Source organism: Sinocyclocheilus anshuiensis, unplaced genomic scaffold, assembly GCF_001515605.1.
Source record: "Sinocyclocheilus anshuiensis isolate Anshui unplaced genomic scaffold, SAMN03320099.WGS_v1.1 scaffold1128, whole genome shotgun sequence".
Lineage (NCBI taxonomy): Eukaryota > Metazoa > Chordata > Actinopteri > Cypriniformes > Cyprinidae > Sinocyclocheilus > Sinocyclocheilus anshuiensis.
Genome location: NW_015551066.1, coordinates 62553 through 72065, shown reverse-complemented (window position 1 = coordinate 72065; position 9513 = coordinate 62553). Strand labels below are relative to the sequence as shown.

The 9513-nt window shown below is 40.6% G+C and overlaps 1 protein-coding gene across 1 annotated transcript in view; it reads left to right on the top strand.

Annotated features, from left to right (window-relative positions):
- The first annotated feature begins 930 nt into the window (after positions 1–930).
- The window catches only part of LOC107662107 (prolactin receptor-like), a 26866-nt gene continuing 18283 nt past the window's right edge, over positions 931–9513 (top strand). The window contains exon 1 of the mRNA XM_016451990.1: positions 931–1059. The gene's annotated coding sequence lies outside the window, so the exon portion shown is untranslated. The remainder of the gene's footprint in view (positions 1060–9513) is intronic.

Genomic DNA, 9513 nt, shown 5'->3' with positions numbered 1-9513 from the left:
CTGACCCCAAACTTCTGAATAGTAGTGTATATTGTAGCACAACATTTCTATTTTGAATAAACACTGTTCTTTTAACTTTTTATTCATCAAAGAATCCTGAAAAAAGTATCTCAGATCCCAAAAAATGAGTAAGCAGCACAAGAGTTCCAGCTCTGATAATAAATCAGCATATTAGAATGATTTCTGAAGATCATGTGACACTGAAGACTGGAGTAATGATGCTGAAAATACAGCTGCGCATCACAGGAATACATTACAGTTTAACAGAGATTAACATAGAAAACAGCTGTTTTAAATCGCAATAATATTTTACTAAATTAATCAAATCAAATAGACACAGCCTATTTCTTTAAAAAAACAAAATAAACAAAAACATAAAAAATCTTACTGATCCCACACAGTATACTAAATAGCAGTAAATGTTGCCCTTTAACAAGAGTGATATTGCCAATAAATGTTACCTATAAGGTGATAAATACTTTCCACACACTGACTAGGTGAAGATATTAGATGTGTATTAGCCAACATAAAAAAATCCCCATAGTAAAATGTATAGGCCTGTACACGTTAATAATATCTTTAAGATTCATATATGTAGCAGCCATGTATGTCAACATATTTAGTTTATATATACCAATACATTAAAACAACCTATATATATGTGTGTAATGTTTTTATAATACATGTGTATCTTTTAAATATTTGAATTGTTCACATTTCCAGAAGGGTTTATTTATGTTTTTACTTCATGACAACATATCTCAGGCTATATGGAAAGGTACATCTGCGCAGGTGTGACAACTAGCCCCGGTGTGCTGTGACTGTGGATCAGCGGATCCGTGTGTTTTCCAGCTCGATGGATGAATGAGGAGCGCGTGGATCGGATGTCATCGTGCTGTCAAACAGGTCGCGTTGCATCCGAGTCCCGCCTCGCAACATCAGTGCGGTGTGACGCGCGATCAGGCGGAGCGACGCAGACCAGACGCGAACACCGCGCGTCCGCCGCCGCTTTAATGCTTTCTAGACAACTCAAGAACGATTTCCAGGATTTGTGAGAAGGTAAGGCACTCTTTCATTAAGAGCTGAGACTGCTGGCTGCGTTTATTCCTGCGGATCGATGCTGTTTGCGTTAGAAGCTGCGTATAAAAGTCATGTTTATGCTTTTGTTTCACTTGAACAGATGTCATTTGACACTCCGTGTTTTCAACTCACATGCAATTGGGTGTCAGTGTTATTGCTTTATATAATACAGAATACATGTTTGTCCTCGAGTTGAGGAAAGCAAATCTGTCATTAGAATTAATTTGATTCGCTTCGCTTCGCGAGACTCGATCCGTGTTTACGGCCAGTCTCATTATTTATTTCACCTCTGAAAGTTAAAAAATGGCGTGAAAATCAGACCATTTGTCCCTTTTCTTGTGTGAACGACAATATGAGTGTAATCCCAAATAAATATAATATCAGGCACATAACATTCATAAATCTACATAAAATGAAATAAAACCTAAGGCATGGCGTTTATCCGAGCAGCTTCGACAGATGTGTTGGCTCGATCTGTGTCGTTATATTTGTGTTGACGCGAAGCCTCAGATATCTCATGAAGCAGAGGATTAAAATGTCTTCGGAGTTTAATAAGTACATATTAAAACGCGATGCGCATAGGGTGGTATGTTCTGCTGTCAAGCTAATAATGGCAACAGGTTTGTTTGAGTGAGGGTTAGTTTGAGCTGCAGGGCGACAAAATGTCATTACTTTCTCAAAAAAACTCATTCTGTATGATTTATAAGCTTGTTTCCTCATGGGGACCTCAAAAATGTCCCCACAAGGTCAAAATTTACTAGTATTACTATCCTTGTGGGGACATTTGGTCCTCATAACGTGATAAATACCAGGTACACACACACACACACACACACACACACAAACAAACACATGCATACATATGCAAACACACATAAACCTCTCCCACTTCACAGAATTCACTGCCTGGCTGACCAGATTTTTAAAGTCAACTTGAAATCCAAATGAACTCTATTTTCTGCTCTATTTTCCTGCTGTTAGTCATCAATGCATCTCATTCTAAATAAAACTAGATTAGTAGCCTAAAGTTTGCGAACAAACTTTGAAGTTGGCTTAAATGCCTTGTCTTTACGTTTGAAGCAGTTTTATGCTTTAAAAGGGATAGTTCACCCAAAAATGAAAATTCTGTCATTAATTACTCACCCTCATGTTGTTCTAAACCCGTAATACCTCTGTTCATCTTCAGAACACAGGGTCAGAGAGCTCTCGGATTTCATCAGAAATATCTTAATTTGTGTTCTGAAGATGAACAGAGGTCTTACTGGTTTGGAACGAGAGAGTAATTAATGATATAATTTCCATTTTTCCAACAACAAAAAACAACTATAAAACAGCTAAAACCAGCCTAGTCTTAGGTGTAAAGTTGGTTGGTCTTTTAGCAGGTCTCCCAGCTTGACCAGCTTGACCAGCTAAGACCAGCCAGACCGGCTAAAAGAGTGGTCAAAACCACTTTAAATCCAGCTTGGGAGACCATCCAAAGCAGCCAATCAGCTTAGGCTGGTTTTAGCTGTTTTAGCTTTGCTATATATATATACAGCTTAAATGCACTGTACGTCTCATTGTACAAAAGTCAATGAAAGTCTATGGGATTTTTGGTGGTTTTGATACTCTGGTTTACAAAAACCATAAGTCGGATCAGTTAGAAAACAGATAGCAACCAGAGTCAGAGCAGTCTGAAGAGCTGACCCGAGTTTTGTGATGCTGTTTAAGAATAATAATAATAATAAGTTTAAATAGCAGATCAGTAAGTTAGCTTTTTCAAGGCAACTTAATAAAATACTATATAATAATAATAAAAATGAAAATAACATGTTCCACCTCTGATATCATAATTTGTCTTGATTATCATTCACGTTCACCATCCAGTCACCTGAATGTCATTGTTTTTATTGAGTCCTGTGATTAAAACAAAACATCTGAGAGATTTTCCACAGTCACTTCTTCAGTTTTCCAAAATGTTGAAAAGAATGAAATTAGCAGCTAATATAGCTGACAAAAGCGTCTTTCTCAAGTGATGGCCAATTCAAAACTAGTAGAGTACTCTAACTAAATCATGTTTGGTAAGTAAGGTTTATATTGTGAATGCTCAGCAGATGATTGAAGTCCAGCGGTGTTTTAAAGCGTTTTGTTTAAGGTGTTTGGTGGAGTCCACTCTCCCGGCCCTTATGAGTTATTCTCTAATGATTCCTCAGATATAATAGTGACACAACGATCACAGCAAACGAGCAGCCTTTAACGATGAGCTGTGATGAAGATGACTGGCGTGTTTGAGGAAGATGAACGTCTCCTCAGGCTTATTCTCGAAGACGTTTGCGTGTTGGACATGAGTTTGAACACGCTGCCTCAGTCTGCTTTAACGGCGCAGATATAGTGGTGTGTTTTAGTTTGTTGGTCTAATGAAGGAGTGGCACACAGCTCGTTTGCCTTGACATTGATTGCATGATGATGACGTTCACAAACTCGCTCCAGACTGCTCAAATGAACTGAAACAGGTCATCTTCGTTACATAATTTTATTTAATTATTTTGGTGCTCAGAATGTGCTCTGCAAGTGAAGAGTATAGTTTACACCAGTGGTTTTGTATAGTACCCTGTAAACGTCAACTCAAACATTAATATTACCATTAGATACACACAAACTGAGGGTAATCAAGCGAAGCCGCACTCAATGTCTTAGTCTTTCATCTTGTGTGGTTTTGTTGATGGTGTTTGAGATGAGGGTGTCTCTCAACCTGTCCGCTTGGATCCAGTTCTACCAGATGACAAATTAATTTGTGTTAAGAGAGTAGAGCTGCTCTGAAATCGTTTTAAAACTGATGATGCTGATATTAAACTGAACCAAACCAGCTCTGAACTGACTTGATCTGAATAATGGCACTACTGTGCAGAATCTGGATTTTCATCGTTTTGTTTATCTGTTTGACACAATCTGTGTCGTATAGAAATAAAGCTGCCTTGACCTGGTGATCAGGCATGATTTAATGATCTCTGAACATCCTCAGAGCTGGTGGAGATCTTTCTACATGGTTATTAAATCAGTTTCTCGTCGGAGAATGTGAATGAGATTTTTATTTCCAGGAGTTAAGCGAGTGACGTTAACGGATGTCAGATGAGCGCATTCATGAGAAACAGCCTGTTGATTTGTGTAGAGAAGAAAGTCTGATGTCTGATATCTTCGTTAACGCTTGTCTAATTACAGCCGTGGTCTGTTGTTCAGGACAGTAAAGGTCAGTTTGTGTTTGTGGACGGGTCAGATCACAGAGAGCGTTAATGCGTCTCTCACACTCTTCTGCTTCAGAAAGATCCAGGATTACAGAGAGCTGGTTTTTATCGGATGATGGTGAGGTGTGTGTGTGTGTGTGTGTGTGTGTGTGTGTTGTGTGCGTGTGTGTGTGTGTGTGTGTGTGTGTGTGTGTGTGTACGGTTCATCAGTCCTCACTGACCCAGATGGAGATGTTGACTGTCCGCTGATGTGTCACATGCCTCAATGGACAGTCAAATGCGTCTGAAAGCTATTGATTTTTCCTGCATGACATAAATAGCTCAAACTCTTCAGATTCAGACCTGGAAGTGATTTGATCACATCATTCACATGATTGCATATTGATGCGTCACCGGCGCTGGTTATGCTTCATTTGGTGGTCAAATAAAAACATAACTATCAACAACTTAGTAGTTGTATTCATGACAATGAATCATTTTTTAACGAATGAAGAAAATAGCTTGTGAATGGTAGAGCCGGTGATCAGCGTATGTTTGTGTGGCATAGAAAAGAGCACTGTTGATATTGTTATTCACAGTAGCTTTACATAAGCTTTGTTGTAAAATCTAGAATAAAAACCGAGTAAGATTTCATGAGAATCTGTAGACACAGAGAAACATGCAGTGTGTCTGTCACGACCAGCGGAGAAACATGATCGTTTTCATACGTTTAGTGTGTTTGTATCACACTGATTGCACAGATACTGTTTAAACTGAACTGAGCTGGATGAAGACATCACTGAATTCAATGATGAACTGCCTTTAACTGAACATTGAGTGTTTACTATTGTCCTTCTGCATTATTGACACAGTTTTCCTATTTAACACTGTAAAGCTGCTTTGACACAATCTGTATTGTTAAAAGTGCTGTATAAATAAAGGTGACTTGACTTGAAATGTACAATATCAGCATAATGATAAACATTTACACTACCAGTCAAAAGTTTTTGAACAGTAAGATTTTTAATGTTTTTTAAAGAATTGTACTCTGCTGTACAACATCTGCGACTGACCAAAGAGTAAACAAGCCAACATTGGACCCTTCAGAGAGCCATTACCAGCGGTGAATGTTTGCTCTGGGGCCAGTTGCATAAACTTAGCCACCATGTTAAGACTGTGTCTTAAGAACTAGTTTGACCAACTAGCAGTTGCCAAGGGGTAATCAGTCTTACTTTTCCAATACAAATAAGAACAATCTACCTTTTCATAACTGAATTAAAAAAGTTATGACCAGTCTTGAAGAAAACAAATTAGGTGACTAACTTTTTAAGACTAATCTAAACAGTTTATGCAACCGGCCCCAGGTCTTGAGTGATAGGAGAGGCTTACAGTTTTTTTCAACTGCTTGCACACATTTTCAAAACTTTGCCTCTTTTTTTCCAAACTTTACACACAAATCCAAGAACTGCACACACAAAATGCCTCACATCTCTTGCAAATTATAAAACAGAGAGTTCCGGTGCTTGATTCTGATTGGCTGAGCCGCGTTCGAAGCTGTTGTAAATGACTCTACAAAGTAACATACACCTTTGTTTACGTTTGTCTGTTGCTCGGCAACCACTTTGTTGCAACCACAACTGTTTCTGAGGAGCTACATTGTTTGGTGGAAGAATACTGTTTTTATTAATATCATTACACTTTATTTGCTCTGTTTTATTTTGTGAAACCTTACTACGTATATGGAATAACCGTTTTATAAAAGCAATAAGCCCCGTGAAGCTGTGGTTTACAGTGAATTTATAACAGCTATAATTCCGCTTCGCGTCGTACCTAACAACGCCCCTTAGCTGTTATAAATTCACTATAAACCACGGCTTCTTGGGGCTTATTGCTTTAATGAAGCACTGCATACTGAGGTATAATAAGTGCTTGAAATGGACCCTGTTATGCCGTGTTATGAATGTCCCGTTTGAACATAAAACACTTGTCTCTTGATCTGCTTGAGATTATAGTAGGTTCATTTCATCCTATCTTTGATTTGGATTCATATGGCTGATGGAGGTAATATAGTTTACTTGTCATATTGCAACATGATCAGTTTATGCATATCATTCAAGAAATGCATTAAAATTCAACTTATCAAACCTGAATCACAGACAGACAACAGATACTGTAATTACAAGGACTTCATTGTTTTTACTCGGAGATATGTTTAACTTATTTAATTTCAGCCTTGTATTCATGTTAAATGCCTTAAATATTACTTTGTTCTCACCTTGAAGATAAGCCTGCAGCCATTAAAAACAATAAATATATCTTTTTCATACAGGAGGTTGTCACCAAATGTGTGGATCTTAAAACAGTGAGCTGACGTTCCAGAAAAAGCTCGCTGTGTGTTTTCTAGTGTTTACTAGTCGCCTTCGAGAACATGTTTGTGAGCCAAAGAGGAGAGAAACACATAATTATTTCTCTTTCGTCCTTCTCCCGCCGTTACGTGAGTCTTGAGCCTGGAGCAGAAAACCGACAGATTGAATTATTTACACTTGTGTGTTTAGTTTATGCATGCATACGGCGTTTGTAAATGAACCTGCCAGCCAGTCTGTGTGAATCTCATAAAGCCGAGAGCGTCACGTCCAGCTCACGTTAAACCCCAAAGCAAGAAAATGACGGATTAAGTGTTGCTTAATGAAAATTAATCCTGTTTACAAGAGCGTTAGGCTATTTGCCTTGTGAGATTTATTGTTTTATTTCCTTGACAACTAAACACCTCCACACATTCTTATCATTAAAATGTGCAAAAAATAATGACTAAATGTGAATTAATTAGTTAAATATTTACACATCATGGTATTTTTGTTGTGCTGCCTGTATTTCAGTTATTAATACAAAAAATCATTCAGAGACTTTACAGTAATGAGGATTGGGTGTAAAATGGGCTTTAACTGTCACTGACAAAATAGGCTTCATGATCATTATACAACATGTCATTACATTTTTTTTTTTTTATTATTAAATTAAATTATATTTATTTTCTGACCCAAGCCTGTTTTTGTTAGATTCTCTTGTATAAATATTGATACTTTGTGTTGCGCTTTATTTGTTGAGTCTCTGATGCTTCGTGCCTTCAGTGTTTTGTCGCTGCTGTTTTTAGACATGTTCATACACGTTAAATATCACCCGCTTATGAAACGATGTAAATGTAAATATGAAGTGCAATGCTCATAATTCAGTCTGAGACGTGGCTGCTGTGATTTCCAGCACCGAGATGTTTTCCTGAGATTCTCAGTTTGTGATTGGCCTGCGTTTCAGCAGATTCTCGTGTCAGATGTTGCCCCAGTGACCCAAAACTCAAAGACAATTAGGTGCAAAGTAGATCAGAAGCGGCTTTAGTGCTCGCATGCAGCGGATCTCCAGCGTAACCTCAGAGTCAGAGTCAAGCTCATTCATAGACGTCTCTCAAAAACGCTCACACACACTGACACGCACACACACACACTCACACACACACTCATAGACACACACGCACAGACACTCACACACACACACTCACTCACTCACACACACACTCACACATCAGAGCCCCAAGGGTTTCAAACTTCCCCTGTTATAACTGAGCTAAACCCGATCAACTCCTCTGCTGGATCTGTGTGTCTCTGTCATGTTTGTTGGGGTAAACACGGACGGGACACATGCCTTGAGACCGGACGAGCTGCCAATACTCCGGTCATGTGACAGTGACTGGTGTCTCTACACTGAGATCTTGTCAATACACGGTGCAATGTTGACATGCTCTGCTCATTTCCCTTCATGAGGCGGGTAATTGTCACATAATTGTTCTTTCTGTAAACACACACACACACACACACACACACACTCACTCACTCACTCACTCACTCACACACACACTGGTTTAACTTTTTTTTTGCAATATTACAATATATATAAAAATTAAAGATTATTAAATCATTATAAATCTAGTTTTGGGTTAAACCATGTTACGTAGTGAAAATAATTTTCACTTATATTTACATGTATGGTTTTAGCAACATTTACAAAAGAGGAACAAAAGCAGTTCGTCACAGAGCCAACGATATTCATAATATACAATGCCAGGTTTATTAGACCATTAGATTAGGACTATATCCACTGACAGACTCCACCCACTCGCTGACCTGCCCACTGACAGACTCCACCCACTCTCTAATCTGCCCACTGACTGACTCCACCCACTCTCTAGCCTGCCCAGTTACTGACTCCACCCACTCTCTAACCTGCCCACTGACTGACTCCACCCACTCTCTAACCTGCCCACTTACTGACTCCACTTACTCGCTGACCTGCCCACTGACTGACTCCACCCACCCGCTGACCTGCCCACTGACAGACTCCACCCACTCTCTAACCTGCCCACTGACTTACACCACCCACTCTCTAACCTGCCCACTGACTGACTCCACCCACTTGCTGACCTGCCCACTGACTGACTCCACCCACTCGCTGACCTGCCCACTGACAGACTCCACCCACTCGCTGACCTGCCCACTGACAGACTCCACCCACTCGCTGACCTGCCCACTGACAGACTCCACCCACTCGCTGACCTGCCCACTGACAGACTCCACCCACTCGCTGACCTGCCCACTGACAGACTCCACCCACTCGCTGACCTGCCCACTGACAGACTCCACCCACTCGCTGACCTGCCCACTGACAGACTCCACCCACTCGCTGACCTGCCCACTGACAGACTCCACCTACTTGCTGACCTGCCCATTGACAGACTCCACCCACTCTCTAACCTCCCCACTGACTGACTCCACCCACTCTCTAACCTGCCCACTGACTGACTCCACCCACTTACTGCCCCCACCCCCTCTCTAACCTGCCCACTGACTGACTCCACCCACTCTCTAACCTGCCCACTGACAGACTCCACCCACTCGCTGACCTGCCCACTGACAGACTCCACCCACTCTCTAATCTGCCCAGTTACTGACTCCACCCACTCTCTAACCTGCCCACTGACTGACTCCACCCACCCGCTGACCTGCCCACTGACAGACTCCACCTACTTGCTGACCTGCCCATTGACAGACTCCACCCACTCTCTAACCTCCCCACTGACTGACTCCACCCACTCTCTAACCTGCCCACTGACTGACTCCACCTACTTGCTGACCTGCCCACTGACAGACTCCACCCACTCTCTAACCTCTCCACTCACTCACTCCTC